This window comes from Pogona vitticeps, chromosome 5, assembly GCF_051106095.1.
Source record: "Pogona vitticeps strain Pit_001003342236 chromosome 5, PviZW2.1, whole genome shotgun sequence".
NCBI classification, from domain to species: Eukaryota; Metazoa; Chordata; class Lepidosauria; order Squamata; family Agamidae; genus Pogona; species Pogona vitticeps.
Window position 1 is genome coordinate 64,216,036 of NC_135787.1, and position 19,833 is coordinate 64,235,868.

Sequence of the window (19,833 nt, forward strand, 5' to 3'; positions counted from 1 at the left end):
GTAATGAACAAAGAAACTGTTCAGATAAAACCCTTTACATATAAATCTGAGAGAGAGAGAGAGAGGAAAGTTGACATTCATTAGCTATGCACTTCACCCAAGTCATTAGTGCCACACAGGAAGGGATTATTCATTAAGCACATGGCCACATGTGTGTAGGAATCAGGGCTTAGAAAAGGTACTCTTGGTAACACTTTTTTGGCCATGCTGGCTGGAAGGTTTTGGGAACTGTAGTCCAAAAAATCCTAGCAGACTGTTGGAAATGTTAGATTTCTTGATTACATGAAAGCCCCAAGATGTGTACAAGTGTGCATACAGAATGACCTTTTTCATGTGTTCAGCTGAATACAATGGCATCGTGGGTATAGCTAGTTGTTGCACTTTTAGTCTTCTGTTATACAGTTAGTGATGTCAGAATGAGTCTGAGCAGGGCAACAGAAAAACTTTTACTCCAGTCCTGCATGGACTAATTTTTCCCCCCCCATACCCTATGACTTCTGAGTAAGATTCGTCTCAAAGACCTCCATTCCTGAAAGAGTTCATAAGATCAAGGTTTCACTATGTGGTGAGATCAATAAACCAAGAAGACAGGAGCCACTTGATTTCTCTGTGGATAAACATTTTGGAAATTATTTTGAACAATAATCTTGTTCCTAGCAAAGCCATGTTGCTTTCTTGTTGTAGCACAGCAATACTTTAAACAAGTGAGACAGGAAGTTGCTTCAGAAGTTCCTTCACCAGGCAATTTGTACAAAAAGGGTGGGGGGAAAACTGAAATCTCTGAGCAGTCATAAATGGGAGCTTCTAAAAATTATTTCAACGTGTAATCTTTTCAAACAGTAACATTTTGATATTGTGCAAGTGTTTCAGATATAATTTTACTGTTGCTTAGTGTCAAAGGCTGAACATGCCATATTTATTAGTCTCCTAGATTGTAATTAGAGAGACAGTGAGAAAAAATAGGAATCTAAATTTGCTCCCATTCCCCCAACACATTGGAATCATTTGTTGATACCATATGTTCCTACAAATCTGTCTGTTTGCATTAAGTATTTATCACAGTTTCAAGCAATTAGAGGCTATTAATCCCCATTTGCTTCAGTTCTTTTATGAATGCATAGCTATCTCAATATTTGTATCCCGTGAAGGGAGAAGCGCTAAAAAGAGTCAGTCATCACTCCTTATTCATGGAACTCTTCCATTTATTCAATGAACTATCCAAATTAATGTTAATAAAAGCCACTGCTTTTGTATGTTCATAGGAGATGCCTTCCTCTAAAATTTATCCTCTAAATTTATCTTCTAAAATGCCACCCTGCATTTTGACATGGGATGAGGACAGATACGTAAGTGTATTTATGTAAACACTGCCAATACAAGTGGTGTGCTCATGTCCAAAGACATTGGAGATGCCCATTCTCATCCACAATGCTGTGCCAAACTGGCCAAGCCCAATTCTGAAGCCTTTTAATTGCCTTGAAATCAACAGGTTTTTGTTTTGTATTGCTTTGTTGGGGTTATGTTTTGGGTGTAAGGTAACACTTTTTTCTGGTGGAAGAAGCATTGGAGAAGCTACCATTTTGTTTTTCCCCATTAAAGTGTTGTTCTGTTTGTAGGGCAATTTAAAATGGCTCCTTCCATTAGAAATGGCTGCTTGCTGTTGTGCTCAGACTGTTGGTGGATAACTGTTAAGTATGAGTATCTATAAAAAAAGAAAACAATTGTGAGTGGGTGGACCATTTTTTCCAGCTGCTCCTTTTATCTGAGTAGAGTACTACAATTAAATACCGTTCCAAAGAAAGGTCAGTCGCTGGAGCAGACCCTCTAAAAATGTACTTGGAACTCCAAGGAACCCTGCTTTAAACACAAACTAATACAAAACATCCCCTTCATGGATTGCTGCCTTGTCGTGGCGAGGGGGCTTGAGTAACTCAGAGAAGCTATGGGCTATGCCGTGCAGGGCCACCCAAGACAGACAGGTCATAGTGGAGAGTTCTGACTAAATGCAATCCACCTGGGGTAGGAACCGGCAATTCCACTCCAGTATCTTTGCCAAGAATGCCCCATGATCAGAAACAAAAGGCTAAAAGATATGACGCTGGAAGATGGGACCCTCAGGTCAAAAGGCGTCCAACATGCTACTGAGGAAGAGCGGAGGACAAGTGCAAGTAGCTCCAGAGCTAATGAAGTGTTTGGGCCAAAGCTGAAAGGAAGCTCAGCTGTGGACGTGCCTGGAAGTGAAAGGAAAGTCCAATGCTGTAAAGAAAAATACTGCATAGGAACCTGGAATGTAAGATCTATGAACCTTGGGAAGCTGGAGGTGGTCAAACAGGAGATGGCAAGAATAAACATCGACATTCTGGGCATCAGTGAACTAAAATGGATGGGAATGGGTGATTTCAACTCAGATGATTATCATGTCTACTATTGTGGGCAAGAATCCCATAGAAGGAATGGAGTAGCCCTCAAAGTCAACAAAAGAGTGGGAAAAGCCGTAATGGGATATAATCTCAAAAATGATAGAATGATGTCAATATGTATCCAAGGCAGACCTTTCGACATCACAATAATCCAAGTTTATGCACCAACCTCCATTGCTGAGGAGACTGAAATTGAACAATTTTATGAAGATTTACAACACCTTCTAGAACTGACACCGAAGAAGGATGTTCTTCTCATTCTGGGGGACTGGAATGCTAAGGTAGGGAGTCAAGAGATAAAAGGAACAACAGGGAAGTTTGGCCTTGGAGTTCAAAATGAAGCAGGGCAAAGGCTAATAGAGTTTTGTCAAGAGAACAAGCTGGTCATCACAAACACCCTTTTCCAACAACACAAGAGGGGACTCTACACATGGAAATCACCAGATGGGCAACATCGAAATCAGATTGACTATATTCTCTGCAGCCAAAGATGGAGAAGCTCTATACAGTCAGCAAAAACAAGACCTGGAGCTGATTGTGGCTCTGATCATCAGCTTCTCATAGCAAAATTCAAGCTAGTAGGAAAAACCACTGGGCTCCTCAGGTATAATCTAAATCAAATCCCTTACGAATACACAGTAGAAGTGAAGAACAGATTTAAGGAACTAGATTTGGTGGACAGAGTGCCTGAAGAACTTTGGATAGAGGCTCGTAACATTGTACAGGAGGCAGCAACAAAAACTATCCCAAAGAAAAGGAAATGCAAGAAAGCAAAGTGGCTGTCCAACGAGGCCTTACAAATAGCATCACAATAATCCAAGTTTATGCTTTAGAGAAGGGAAACAAAATGCAGGGGAGATAGGGAAAGTTACAGAAAATTGAATGCAGACTTCCAAAGAATAGCAAGGAGAGACAAGAGGGCCTTCTTAAATGAACAATGCAAAGAAATAGAGGAAAATAACAGAAAAGGAAAAACCAGAGATCTGTTCAGGAAAATTGGAGATATTAGAGGAAAATTTTGTGCAAAGATGGACACGATAAAAGACAAAAATGGAAGGGACCTCACAGAAGCAGAAGACATCAAGAAGAGGTGGCAAGAATACACAGAGGAATTATATCAGAAAGTTTTGGATATCCCGGACAACCCAGACAATATAGTTGCTGATCTAGAGCCAGACATCCTGGAGAGTGAGGTCAAGTGGGCCTTAGAAAGCATGGCTAACAACAAGGCCAGTGGAGGTGATGGCATTCCAGTTGAACTATTTAAAATCTTAAAGGATGATGCTGTTAAGGTGCTACATTCAATATGCCAACAAGTTTGGAAAACTCAACAGTGGCCAGAGGACTGGAAAAGATCAGTCTACATCCCAATACCAAAGAAGGGCAGTGCCAAAAAATGCTCCAACTACCGGACAATTGCACTCATCTCACACGCCAGCAAGGTTATGCTCAAAATCATACAAGGTAGGCTTCAGCAGTATGTGGACCGAGAACTCCCAGAAGTACAAGCGGGATTCCGAAGGGGCAGAGGAACTGGAGACCAAATTGCCAACATGCGCTGGATTATGGAGAAAGCCAGAGAGTTCCAGAAAAACATCTACTTCTGCTTCATTGACTATGCAAAAGCCTTTGACTGTGTGGACCACAGCAAACTATGGCAAGTCCTAAAAGAAATGGGTGTGCCTGACCACCTTCTCCATCTCCTGAGAAATCTATATGTGGGACAGGAAGCAACAGTTAGAACTGGATATGGAACAACGGATTGGTTCCAAATTGGGAAAGGAGTATGACAAGGCTGTATATTGTCACCCTGCTTATTTAACTTATATGCAGAATACATCATGCGGAAGGCTGGACTGGAGGAATCCCAAGCTGGAATTAAGATTGCAGGAAGAAATATCAACAACCTCCGATATGCAGATGATACCACTCTGATGGCGTAAAGTGAGGAGGAATTAAAGAACCTTGTAATGAGGGTGAAAGACGAGAGTGCAAAAAAACGGTCTGAAACTCAACATCAAAAAAACTAAGATCATGGCCACTGGTCCCATCACCTCCTGGGAAATAGAAGGGGAAGATATGGAGGCAGTGACAGATTTTACTTTCTTGGGCTCCATGATCACTGCAGATGGAGACAGCAGCCCCGAAATTAAAAGACGCCTGCTTCTTGGGAGGAAAGCAATGACAAACCTTGACAGCATCTTAAAAAGCAGAGACATCACCTTGCCAACAAAAGTCCGAATAGTCAAAGCTATGGTTTTTCCTGTAGTGTTGTATGGAAGTGAGAGCTGGACCATAAAGAAAGCTGACCGCCGAAGAATTGATGCCTTTGAATTGTGGTGCTGGAGGAGACTCTTGAGAGTTCCCTGGACTGCAAAGAGAACAAACCTATCAATTCTAAAGGAAATCAACCCCGAGTGCTCATTGGAAGGACAGATCCTGAAGCTGAGGCTCCAGTACTTTGGCCATCTCATGAGAAGAGAAGACTCCTTGGAAAAGACTTTGATGCTGGGAAAGTGTGAAGGCAAGAGGAGAAGGGGACGACCGAGGATGAGATGGTTGGACAGTGTCATCGAAGCAACCAACATGAATTTGACCTAACTCCGGGAGGCGGTGGAAGGTAGGAGGGCCTGGCGTGCTCTGGTCCATGGGGTCACGAAGAGTTGGACACGACTAAACGACTGAACAAACAAAATACAAAACATGTTTTTTAAAGCTTGTATTCCAGACCCATCATTGGATGGATTGTGTACATCATTGTGACTATTATCCTGTTCTTTCTAGTTTGCTTTGGTGCATGCTTAGCTTTGCATAGGGAGAAGACATTTGCCTGAGGCAGAAATATTTTTGTGCAAATTACAGAGTGTGTGTTGGGGAGAAAAGTTCCTTGGGACTCATACTGAAGGTAAGCTTATGTTTCAGGTGAGCCATTGTTCAGGGCTTGGGGAACCCTTGACAGCCTGACTTTCTGTGACAGGTTAACCTGTCTTGACCAAAACTTTGTGATAGTTTTCCACATCCCCAGTAACAAGGGATATATGATGTCTTGGAGATCCGCCAGCAGTGAGAGCAGACAATATATATGCAGAAGCAGGCTGGCCTTGCCTAGAGCATATGCCTGTGCACACATAGATGTACTTCCACTGTCAGTTTGTACATACACTTCCCAATCCTAAGAGAAGTTTCCCCCAAAAAGCTTCTATATCCATTTTTCATTTGTTGAATAATGTCTTACAAGCAAATGCTGTGTTAATGGTGATACACATCAATCATAAACAGTCATATCCCCACATTTTGCTTGATGAGTCAATCCTACCAAGTGATGTATCCTGTACTTCTGATGGTTGACTTTAGTAATCTTTCTACAGGAAATCAACCAACTGCATTGCACATGGTAATGCACATATTGTCCATATGACATGGACATATAAAATTAATATGGAAACCCTTAACTGATCTCCATAGGAAGAATGGAAAATTACTTATGAAATATATGAAAGGACTTATATATTTCTGTATGTCTACCCACACCCCATCATGCCCCCCAGCAATAACTTTCAGCAGGTTTCCCATATCTTCATAAGTCCTTTATGGAAGTTCTGTAGTATTTCTGAATATAGGAAGGGGGAAAAAAGATCCCCAATGGAGTGGAAGAATGATTCCCACACCTGTATTTGCTAGAACTAAAATTCCATTATAGCTATGTACCTTTACAGCACAATCAAGATTTATTAAAACTATTCTACAGAGCACTATTGTAAAGAATTTATGTACTGTAAAATTGCTAGAAAGGTTGCTTGAGATGCAAAAGTTTAATTTGAAGTATCATGTTATGGCACAGTGCTGCTAAACTCAATGTTTGCTTTAACAAATAGCTTGAGGATATTGGTCTCCAAATGTGTGGTTTATTAACTTCAGTAAAACAATGTTATATTTAATTTTCAGAGATCTCATACTTAGTCATATGCACTCACGTATTACTTGGTGCCTATTAATATGAACATAAGGCTCAAGGATAAAAATGACATTATTTTCTGAAAATATTTCCAGTTCAGAAGCCTACGAGGGGAAGCAATTGTTTCCCTCAGCTCAACTTTCTGCTTTTATGGCATTTTATTTATTTCTTTAATCAGCTGCAAGGAGATAGAAAGGCTGCAGTCTGCCACCATGAGAAGCCAGGAAATTTCAGGAAATCACAAGGGTGCAGAAGAGATATGAGGAAAGTGGAGGACTTTTCTGAAATCCTTTCAATCCCATTCCCATTTTATAAAAGCATTCTGGAGACAAGCAAGAGCTGATTCACACTTCTTTGTTTGCTCATCATACATGCTCATTCCTAGGTGTTCTGTGTTGTATTTGCAATGACATCAGGGGATGGAAATTCTGTTTGTGGTGATTGTTGTAATACTATTTGTTGCTCACATGGAAGATTCATCACAAGTTTGAGGGAAGGTGATGCTTTCTCCATATGGAAAGCAATGTGCCCACTTTCTCCATGTGAAACGTGACTCAACTCAACCTGCAAAGGAGATGTTCCTGCTCATGTGTGGGTGCTCCACATAAGCAAGAACTTCAGTTGCTCAAAGCACCAAGCACCTAACCATGATTTCTGCCCATCTGGCAAATATCCATATTTGTATATGGTGTATAGTATGATGTATATCCCCCTATGCTGGCTTTCTAACTTCATAACTATGATTTGTTTTTATTTTGCTTTTTATTTGGACTTCTTTGCTTGTTAAATTTATGAAAGATCAAGAGAGATGAAGCTTGGTGGCCTTAGATAAATTCACATTGTTACTCAAATTAATGTGGGTGCCTAAGATTGTCATCCTGTTCACGTTTTCCTGGGGCGGAGTGTGTGTAGGCTATTAAATACAACGGGACTTGTTTCTGTGTAAACCTGCACATTATTGCACTGTAGTATACCAGTTTTCTAAATTGGTTGTCTTGATAATTCATGACTGGAACTAAGATGCTGCATCATCAGGAACTGCTCTGTGGTTTCTTTCCATTGGCTGCAGTGTACATTATGCAGATTCAGTGTCCAGCTTGGATTAGGTTTCCCTGTGAGAGCCTGCTTTTTATTTAGACATGTTTAATACAGAGCTGAAATTTCTACACCACAGCAGACTTGTTGTTGGCAAATAAGCATATTTTGATCGTGAAATATCAACTCTCAGGCATGAGAGCAAAAAATTGCCAACAATTTACAAACACATGTTTCCAAGCACATCCCATTCATCCTTTGTTGAAGCTTTCATTTAAATACTGTTAAGCCAAGCACTCATTTCCTTTAAGGTTTCTCTCCCCCTCCCCAAAGGGGAAATAACCAGGGATTACTTAGTTTGTGTTAGCATTTGCGGTATGGTGCAATAATCTACAGCTGCAAGGATCTCATGCATTTTCATGTAAAGTTTCAGATCTGGTTTTAAGCTGACAAACAGAATGCATGCATGGATATCAAAACAGCTTATGCTTGTGCTCAAGCTGTATTATAACTACTGTTTCTGACTCCCCACAAATGCTCAATAGTATTACCTAGAAGAAAACATTAAGAAATAAGTTTCTGGCTCCAGGCCTAACACCCTATGAAACTTGAAATAAGATGTACAGGTAAATGTATGCACCACAGAAAGTTTATAAAACACAATTGAAATCCTTTATCTTCTCCTAACAAATATATTTTCTACTATTTTCTACTCTGTTTGGAAACCCCCATTTAGACCACCTCCACCCGTGTTCTTTCTTTTCTCCTTTCCAACCCTTTTCCATCCATTTAAATTTTCCTCTATTCTGGTACTCATTCAGTTGGTACCAGCCTTGAAAAGGTCAGGAATGTCACCATATCAATATTTTTTCTCTTCCCCTCTGCTTTATCTTGTCTCCACAACTTTTTCCACTGGCCTTTCTTCTTCATCATCCACCCTAACACTCACTGAACTCTCCTTCCACCCTTTCCACAGCGAGAGTTTTTCCCTGTCCCTTTGGGTTGTCATCTTCTAGTTCTTAGTTAGATAGACATTTAAATATTAGAAGCCCTAGATGAGCTGTTTGCATCCCATAAACAGCCACCCAGTCCTTCTGAGCTTGCTGTGTTCTTCTCAAGCTGAAATGACTAATTTTGTGTAGATATTTTGTGCAGATCCCAAATCTTGAATTAAAACGTAAACTCTTTCTATCCCTGTCACCTTTCAACAAATCTCACAGTCCTTGCAAAGTTTTTATTAAAGTTTTGAGATAACTTACACTGATGACCCACTGTAGGCTCATAGAATCAGTTTATTGAGTTAACTCTTCCATAAATTCCATGAATTCAAATGGGCTTACACCAGTTGTGACTTATTTTAGCACAGAATAGTGGTTCCCAACCTTGATCCCTGAGATATTGTTGGACTAAAACTCTCAGAAGCCTTCACCACTAGCTCTGTTGGCCAGGATTTCTGTGAGTTGTAGTCCAAGAACATCTGGGGACCCGTGGTTGGTAATCACTGGTGTAGGTCACAATAGAGTACACCGATTTGAAGCAATAGAATTTGCAGAGGAGTTGACTCACTAAAACCCCATTAATGCAATGAACGTACTGTATTATGGCATAATTTGCTAAACAACAGAATTTCAGTCAAAATTTTTTTGTTATTCTATATATTATGAATATCAGATAGATAGCATCAAAATTATGGGTGCTTTTTCATCACCATTGGGAAGGAGGTTGGAAAAGGTTCACATGGCTGGTGCTGCTGTGCGATATTTCATATTTAGATACATTCAGCGGCAGCATGAAATTGCATCATAGGGATATGGGTCCTACACAACTCTTTATGTGTGTTCATTGTGCATGTGTTTTGGAGTTATGTGATGTCTCCTTTCTGGCAATAGATTAAGTCTAAGATGATCATTTTTACATTTTTACATAATGAAAAGTAGAGATGGACATGCGCCTGAAAAATGGTGGTTCATGGTTTGTAGTTCGCTATGAACCATGAACCATCATGAACCAACTAGAAAACCGATGTGTGAACTGGTTTGGTTTTCAGATTGAGCCCAGTGAGCGGGCTAACTTCTCTTGTCATGGTGCTGTTGCCCCACAACTGCGATTGTGCTATGCTGTTGCCATCACCTGGAAGGGAAGCCAGGTCTGCTATCTATAGTAGCGCTGGTGGCAGAGGATGAGGGCCAGGTAGGGATGAGACAAGGCCAGCAGGAAGAGGTTGAGCTGAAGCAAAACAAAGTGCCAAGTGGGAAGAAGTTTGGCACTTCATTTTGTCTCAGCAAAACAGATTGCACAAAGCGAACCATGAACCAAACCACAAACCAGCCTAGTTTGTGGTTTTTTTTTCCAGTTTGTAGTTTGGTTTCATGCCCCTCTCTGCTGAAAAGGCTTCTTTTCAAGTATCCAAAGACGCAACATCAGATTGTTTTCAATACAAATGAAGAAGTAGCTATTAGTTGTTGAAAACTGAATGGAAGGTTGTATGATAGCCTTCCCAATTTGGGATGTGATGGCCTGTAACTCTAATCCCAAACCAGCATGTTTCTATACTAGGCAAACGTCTTGAGTTCATATTTCACTTTTATAACAGTCTTATCCCATAGCGACAACAATGGAATGGAACAGTTGATGGCAGATTCCATCGTGTGGTTCGCCTTCCATGTGGCAGGTATTATGTGTGCACTAGCCTAAAATGTCATTGTCTGAGAAAGTGAAATAAAGACAAATATGCCGTAGGCACTTTTTGGTTAAAAATAATAATCTCTGTGCATATAAAATGTAAAATGACATTTTTGTACTGGATATTTGCATTAATTTCAGCACATACCTTCAGGGCATTGTTTTCATTGAAACAGTCAAAAATGTATGGAATTAAGAACATGCTATTAAACATTTTCTTTCCATGGCAGTTTCACAACAGAGTCTTTTACGTAATGTACAGTAATCCTCTTTTTTTTGGGGGGGGGGAACCAGGATTAGGAGCTATAATATCTACACAAATCATATCTTGATAGATTTCCTACTTCCTATAAATCAGTTGAAGTAGACTCTCAAGGGGAAATGCAGAAAGAGAGAGAGAGAAGAGCTAAAATAAGCATACATAGGTACCAGGATTACTGCATGATACCGTTGATCCTAGGTGAGACATGTGACTCTTTGGTGCTGTCAGGGCTGGAACTCCACAATTACAATGATTCACAGCAAAACTTTTTACTGTGGGCCAGCTGCAAACAGGCATGAACCTGCTTGCAACACCTGTCTTGCTTTAATGCACTTCTATACATTAAAGCAGATCACATGGGTGGGGAGGCCCCACCTATTGATAGCACCAGCTTCGGGGTAGCAGCTGAGCCCACAGTAACAGTTCCAAACTAGACTCACTTTTTCTGTTGCTGGTTCCAGACATCAAGTGGTGCTGGACCAGCCCTTCCTGGTATGGTGGCGGAAGAGGCAGCAGGACATGATTCACTGGCAACATGATCCTCTGCCAGAGAATCATTCCTAAAGGGAACATTACTGTTGCATTACACACTACCTCCCCACATTCACATGTTTTCTCCCTCTAGGGTCCAACTGCCTCAACCGTTGAGTTCCCTAGGGAGTGGAAGCAAATGCCAAAGAAGGAGCTGGGGAAGGCAGAATCACAGAGAAACTGAAAAATTGGGCTTGTTGTTACTGGTAAGCGATCTTAAAATTTTCCTAGGGCAGGCACCTCCAAGGACCATCATGTCAGAGGTGGGGCACATTGGCTATCAGAGGCACCTCTGCTAAGGACACCCTGAATCCTCCAGGACAAACAGTTTGCCCAGGAGAACAGCAGGTCAGAGAGCAAAGGTAGTTCCTCCAGTTGGGAAGTGGGCAAATGAGAGATTTTGGGGAAACTCCTCTGGCCTGGAGGCTCACCTGCACTTAATTGTACGGATCTCCACATTCAAGTGTCCATAGATTCACCATACTTACTGGCCAGATGTGATCAATCATTTATACTCCATGTATGTAAAGTGATTTACATCGTGAATATGGGCAGTTGGGGAAATCCCACCCCAGCTGAGAAGAAAATGGCAGAGGTGTCCAAATAGCCAGTCAGGAGGTCTCCAGGAAGCTTCCTCTTCAAAGACCCCAACTAGGGTAGGGATGTGAATATTTGCTTGTGACATCCTCACAGGTGAGGAAGAGGAACCACCCAATTCATTTTCTTCCTTCCAAAAGACTGAAGCATTTTGTGGCACTCTTCATGGAGTAAAAGAACAAGAACTCTCTCACACTGTCAAAATAAGAGAAAAGAAAAGCCACGTCGCCCTTGCAGACTCATGCAGAGTAGAAATATAGTTTATGTTTGTGGTCTAAAAAAAAGAAGTTTTGCACAGAGACAGTTTGCACAAATAATGAAGGCCCAGATAAGGGGGGGGACCCAATCCTTCTACTCTTGCCCGCAAGTTCCTGGTTAACGTGATTTGTCAAGTGAAGGGAACCTACAAAAATGAGAATGAAGAACCCAAGGAATATTTTTGTAATCTTATAACAGAATAACTGGCGCATATTCTGCTCATATGAAAGCCAAATTTCCTGTCTTCTGCTTTTGTAGTCCACATGGATGGCGCTTGAGAAGGGATGGGCTGGGAGCTTCCAGAACAGATCTGCATGTTGAAGCTTCCTTCTCTTCTGCTTTTTGTCTCACCTTGTATGCAAACAACTATTACATTGCTTTTAGGCAGGAGTAGCGATTGCATGGCTCTTCAGACCTAGATAGGTTACATCTCCCATCACAACTATCTATCTAGCCATCGCAGCCAACAGAGATGCGTAGTGGGAGTTGTAGTCCAATGACATTTGAAAGGCCAAACATTCCACATCTGTGCTTTAATGGTGGGGCCATCCTGGATTTGCACTCCCTACATCCTCTTTAAATGAAGATATTTGCCTCCAAGGTTAAGTTTAAGAACAATAGTTTTCTGGCTTTGTAGCAGCTGCTAACTTCACACAGTGTTGATTGGCTGGTGCCTGCAATGTCATGGATACATCTACCACAATGTGCCCCACTATGCTAGCAGTTTTCAGAGTATTTTTTTAAAAAATCTGTTGTCCTTTAGAGATGAAGGGAGGGAGAAAAGGAAGCAAATGCATACTAGAATAAATAATTTTTAAAATATGTATACATAAAGGCAAGATAGCCTGTTTGAAGCATGGGAGAACATATGAATCATAACTGAATCAGCATTCTGCTCACTGGTGCATACATCTGTTGTTTACTTTGGGACGGCAGGAGGAAGCTGGGTGGGACAAAATCTGCTACAACTTCTGTTTTATTGTTATGTCTGTACGCACTTGGGATGCATTCCACATATTTTTCATTATGTGGCAGAAGTCTGTTGAGTAACATTTGCTTTTGCTATTGCAGATGATGTAAAACAAACAAATACGAAGAAAAATCATTTTATATAAAGTCCTCATAGAACCTTCCATTTGAACACATTTTCAGAACTTTGAATGCCACTCCCCCCCCCCTTGTCAGTCCCATGTCAACAATTTTTTTGTGGAAGAGGAAAGTTTGAGATGATGATATACCAATCCATTGGGTGCTAGGAGTATTATTTGAGCCTTACTTGTGGGGAAAAAGGAAAATTCTATTCGCAGCTTTCCTCCTTGAACTCAGCAGCCATGACCATAGCCCCATTTTAATGGCTGTTGCTGATCTCAGAGAAAAGGTCTGCATTTTTAGCAGTTTCTTCTTTTCTGCATTATTTCTACAAAATGTGCAGTATATATTGCCTTGCTGCACGAACTAGAACAATGGTAACACTAGCTGAACAGTTAGTGTGACTTGGCCTGTCCTGTTGTGGGATACTAATTTTGTGTATAAATAAGTTTGATGTGTGCCATCAAGTTAGAACCGACTTATAGTGAACCTAATAGGGCTCTCAAGGTACGTGAGATATCAAGGTGAAAGAGAGAGAGAAAGACAGAGATCAAGATCTAAGAAGTGGCTTTACCAGCCCCACTCCCTTAGTGAGTTTCCATGGCTGAGCAGGGATTTAAATCCCTGAATCCTAGTCTGTCACTCTATTCACTACATCAGTGGTCCCCAACCATTTTTGGAACTGCGGACTGGTTGGGGGGTGGGGTCCATGGCGTGCTCACGGGTGAGTGCCATGCGCACCCACAAGCACACCTGCTTACCCATGCATGCGTGCGAGCACGCCATGCCCACAATGCAGGTGTGCAGAGAGGTGGGAAATATGTCTCTGCGGCTCAGTCCTGCAAAGCATACGAACCGGCACAGGGTCGCAGACTGGAGGCTGGGGACCCCGGCATTACACCACACTGAGGAACAAATGAGTAACAAATTAGTACTTGTTTACATGACATCGTGTTGCTTATGACTTATAGCAATCCTATGAATGGGTTGCTTCATGGATTGCTGCCTTGTCGTGGCGAAGGGGCTTGAGTAACTCAGAGAAGCTATGGGCTATGCCGTGCAGGGACACCCAAGACGGACAGGACATAGTGGAGAGTTCCGACTAAACACAATCCACCTGGAGTAGGAAATGGCAAGCCACTCCAGTATCTTTGCCAAGAACGCCCCATGATCAGAAACAAAAGGCTAAAAGATATGACGCTGGAAGATGGGCCCCTCAGGTCGGAAGGCGTCCAACATGCTACTGAGGAAGAGTGGAGGACAAGTACAAGTAGCTCCAGAGCTAATGAAGTGGTTGGGCCAAAGCCGAAAGGACGCTCAGCTGTGGACGTGCCTGGAAGTGAAAGGAAAATCCAATGCTGCAAAGAAAAATACTGCATAGGAACCTGGAATGTAAGATCTATGAACGTTGGGAAGCTGGAGATGGTCAAACAGGAGATGGCAAGAATAAACATCGACATCCTGGGCATCAGTGAACTAAAATGGACAGGAATGGGCGAATTCAGCTCAGATGATTATCATATCTACTATTGTGGGCAAGAACCCCGTAGAAGGAATGGAGTAGCCCTCATAGTCAACAAAAGAGTGGGAAAAGCTGTAATGGGATACAATCTCAAAAATGATAGAATGATGTCAATACGAATCCAAGGCAGACCATTCAACATCACAATAATCCAAGTTTATGCACCAACCAGCATTGCTGAGGAGACTGAAATTGAACAATTCTATGAAGATTTACAACACCTTCTAGAACTGACACCAAAGAAAGATGTTCTTCTCATTCTAGGGGACTGGAATGCTAAAGTAGGGAGCCAAGAGATAAAAGGAACAACAGGGAAGTTTGGCCTTGGAGTTCAGAACGAAGCAGGACAAAGGCTAATAGAATTTTGTCAAGAGAATAAGCTGGTCATCACAAACACTCTTTTCCAACAACACAAGAGGCGACTCTATACATGGAAATCACCAGATGGGCAATATCGAAATCAGATTGATTATATTCTCTGCAGCCAAAGATGGAGAAGCTCTATACAGTCAGCAAAAACAAGACCTGGAGCTGACTGCGGTTCTGATCATCAGCTTCTCATAGCAAAATTCAAGTTTAGACTGAAGAGATTAGGAAAAACCACTGGGCCACTCAGGTATAATCTAAACCAAATCCCTTATGAATACACAGTGGAAGTAAAGAACAGATTTAAGGAACTAGATTTGGTGGACAGAGTGCCTGAAGAACTTTGGATAGAGGCTCGTAACATTGTCCAGGAGGCAGCAACGAAAACCATCCCAAAGAAAAGGAAATGCAAGAAAGCAAAGTGGCTGTCCAACGAGGCCTTAGAAATAGCAGAGAGGAGAAGGGAAGCAAAATGCAAGGGAGATAGGGAAAGTTACAGAAACTTGAATGCATACTTCCAAAGAATAGCAAGGAGAGACAAGAGGGCCTTCTTAAATGAACAATGCAAAGAAATAGAGGAAGATAACAGAAAAGGAAAGACCAGAGATCTGTTCAGGAAAATTGGACATATTAGAGGAACATTTTGCGCAAAGATGAACATGATAAAAGACAAAAATGGGAGGGACCTAACAGAAGCAGAAGACGTCAAGAAGAGGTGGCAAGAATACACAGAGGAATTATATCAGAAAGATGTGGATATCCCGGACAACCCAGACAATGTAGTTGCTGACCTTGAGCCAGACATCCTGGAGAGCGAAGTCAAGTGGGCCTTAGAAAGCCTGGCTAGTGGAGGTGATGGCATTCCAGTTGAACTATTTAAAATCTTGAAAGATGATGCTGTTAAGGTGCTACATTCAATATGCCAGGAAGTTTGGAAAACTCAACAGTGGCCAGAGGATTGGAAAAGATCAGTCTACATCCCAATCCCAAAGAAAGGCAGTGCCAAAGAATGCTCCAACTACCGTACAATTGCACTCATTTCACACGCTAGCAAGGTTATGCTCAAAATCCTACAAGGTAGGCTTCAGCAGTATGTGGACCGAGAACTCCCAGAAGTACAAGCTGGATTCCGAAGAGGCAGAGGAACTCGAGACCAAATTGCTAACTTGCGCTGGATTATGGAGAAAGCCAGAGAGTTCCAGAAAAATATCTACTTCTGCTTCATTGACTATGCGAAAGCCTTTGACTGTGTGGACCACAGCAAACTATGGCAAGTTCTTAAAGAAATGGGAGTGCCTGACCACTTTATCTGTCTCCTGAGAAACTTATATGTGGGACAGGAAGCAACAGTTAGAACTGGTCATGGAACAACTGATTGGTTCAAAATTGGGAAAGGAGTACGGCAAGGCTGTATATTGTCCCCCAGCTTATTTAACTTATATGCAGAATACATCATGCGGAAGGCTGGACTGGAAGAAACCCAAGCCGGAATTAAGATTGCCGGAAGAAATATCAACAACCTCCGATATGCAGATGATACCACTCTGATGGCAGAAAGTGAGGAGGAATTAAAGAACCTTGTAATGAGAGTGAAAGAGGAGAGTGCAAAAAACGGTCTGAAACTCAACATCAAAAAAACTAAGATCATGGCCACTGGTCCCATCACCTCCTGGGAAATAGAAGGGGAAGATATGGAGGCAGTGTCAAATTTTATCTTCCTGGGCTCCATGATCACTGCAGATGGAGACAGCAGCCCTGAAATTAAAAGGCGCCTTCTTCTTGGGAGGAAAGCGATGACAAATCTTGACAGCATCTTGAAAAGCAGAGACATCACCTTGCCAACAAAAGTCCGAATAGTCAAAGCTATGGTTTTTCCTGTCATGATGTATGGAAGTGAGAGCTGGACCATAAAGAAAGCAGACCGCCGAAGAATTGATGCCTTTGAATTGTGGTGCTGGAGGAGGCTCTTGAGAATCCCCTGGACTGCAAGGAGAACAAACCTATCAGTTCTAAAGGAAATCAACCCTGAATGCTCACTTGAAGGACAGATCCTGAAGCTGAGGCTCCAGTATTTTGGCCATCTCATGAGAAGAAAAGAGTCCTTGGAAAAAACCTTGATGTTAGGAAGGTGTGATGGCAAGAGGAGAAGGGGACGACCGAGGATGAGATGGCTGGACAGTGTCTGCGAAGCAACCAACATGAACCTGACACAACTCCGGGAGGCAGTAGAAGACAGGAGGGCCTGGCATGCTCTGGTCCATGGGGTCACGAAGAGTCGGACACGACTAAACGACTAAACACACACACATGAATGTTTGTTAGTTTGTTGCTTTTTTCTGAGAGAGACTTGATATGATATATTGATGTATCAATAAGTATTATTTTAATACATATATATGTATTATTATGTTATTGTAATATATGTGTGTGTGTGTGTGTATGTATATATGTGTGTATGTATGTATATTTATTTATAAAACAAAGGGCTAAATTGCCCCTTGAATCAAGAGAGAAAATAAACCAGTACCATGGTTAGCCAGCATGATTCAAGTAGGAGGTAATAAATCACTACTGCTGATGTTTGTCCCAGGATATAAACCACGTGACCACAATTCACTTCAACAGAAATATGGAAAGAAGTAGAAAATGTTTTCCTTCAGTGACCAGAGCCTCAGTCTCTTATTTGGTCTTCCACTTTTCCTATTGCCTTTCACTTTTGCAACCCCTTTCTTTTTCAGTGAGTCGCCTTCCCATGAGGTGCCCAAAGTACAACAGCCTCTGTTTAGTAATTCTTGCTTTCAGAGAGTTCCAGCTTGATCTGATCTAGAACCCAATCATTTATCCTTTTGGATGCCCATGGTATATACCAAGCTCTTCTCCAACACTGTATTTCAAATAAATCAATTTTATTCCTATTGGCTTTCACATCTGTACATGGTAATTGAGAATACCGTTGTGTAGATTATTTTCACTTTTGCCTCCACCAACAGATCCTTGCACGTGAGATATATAGAAAGCCAGATTTTGATTGAATATCAGAAAAAACTTCCTAACTGTCAGACCAGTATGACAATGTAACCAATTACCTTCAGAAGTGGTGAATGTTCCAATGTTAGGGGCATTCAAGAGAAAATTAACCATCTGTCAGATCTGCTTTGACTCTTTGCACTGAGCAGGGGGTTGGACTCGATAGCCTTATAGGCCCCTTCCAACTCCATTATTCTATAATTTTATCATTCTATAATATGCATATTACATTTGGGGGTGATTAGAAAAATCTGGATCAAAAAAACACTTCCTCTTGAAAATTTTTGTCTTGTGCCAGAGCTGAGATCTAGCACAAGATCCTTAAGGTATTGTCTCACCATGATGAGAACGAGAGTCCTGAATAAAATCTCAACAATACAGAATGCATGCAACATGGATGAAATCAACCTATGTGCCTAAAGGCATGCCAATATTCTGTGTATCTAACCTTCTGGTGTGCTGTATTTAACCTTTGGATCTGGGAGGCAAGAACAAGCAATCTCTCAGCAGGCAAATTTGCCAATTGCTCACCTAGAGATGGAATTTAAATTTATTTCAGGTACACATCAAAAGAAGGACTTTCCCTAAGTATTTGAAAGATCAAAAGGAGCTTGACTTATTTCAACAGGACAGAGCCCAAGGTAAAAGAAGCTAACGCCATACAAATGTTGCTTTCTCTCTTTCCCTCTTTCTCTCTCTTTATCTCTTCTACACAGAGCAACACACACAAATACATATTTTGACTACATATGCTTTCACTTTAAATGTTATCTATGTTTGATAATATAGAGGGAAGGGAAATAAGAGGAAAATGGCAAAAAGTGGGAATGTGTGAGGAATCGAGTCTTCGTGAATTTATGTGTGAAACCTCTCGAACTGCATCGTTCCCATTAATGTACAGAACAGAACTTAACTACTTAACAGACTTTATAATTTTTGAATGTTTAATGAAGTACTTTAAAGGAAAATGCACAGTTTAAAAACATGGGCTCTTAAATGCTGTGAGGAAAGTGATATTTAACTGGTTCTTTGGGTGGATTTTTGACAAGCAAATTAATGTTAATGGGGAAAAAACTAATTCTGGGTAAAAACATGTAAAGGATTCCTGAGCATTTTTGTTTTTTTCTAGAAGGTTTTCCATTTGCAGGTTTTTCCTGGGCAAATATGTTTTCTAGAGTTGAAAAGTTGAAACCCTGGGTGGGTTGCAGTGGCAAGACATACAGTAACTTCAAAATCTGTTGGTGCATTTTCTTAAAAACAAGAAACAAATAGCTATTTAGCTATTTTTAATGTCCCTGTATTACTTGTAATTGTTTAGACCTAATAGTACATGGGTCAGTGGAGGCATGAAAGGATCTTTATATTTATTTACTGCTAAATGGTGCTCATAAATGTTTTCTGACTTGCCAATAAAAGAGAGCCAAACTCATAGAGAGAGCACACAAGGGGATTCCAAGGCTGGCTCAGGGAAAGGGAAATTGTATTCACGAAGGCTTTCACAGCCTGGATCTAATGGTTGTTGTGGGTTTTTCGGGCTCTTTGGCCGTGTTCAGAACATGGCCAAAGAGCCTGAAAAACCCACAACAACCAAAAGGGAAATTCATGATGAGAAGCCATCACTTCCTAAGCCCAGTCAACGTCCCCTAGCATAGGGGAAAAAGGTGCAAGGATGGATTCCCTTCTGTTCTTGTCCCTTTTGGAAACCAAATTTGGGCCTCTACACAATAACAGGAATGGAACTCACGCATCATCTCCAGAACGTATCGTTTTTTCTTTCCTTCATTGAGTGTGTATCAGAAAATGAGAGAGCTTGGGGTTCTGTGGAATGAGAGATCTTACTGTGTCCCAGTGTGTCTCTTCTGCTGGTGCATCTGTGGGGCACAATTTTCTGCTGGCATAATGAGGGCTGCTAAGGACTCCTGCATAGCTCCTCCTGAGTGAATGAGGAGGGTCTTCAACTTAACGGTTCTATCTTTTATACCTGCAGCACTTACAGTATCTACAGTGCTTGGAAATATAGTCCTCATTGGCTGAAATCATCTTATTTAATGCAATGGAACTTACAGAGGAGTTGACTCATCAAATCCCC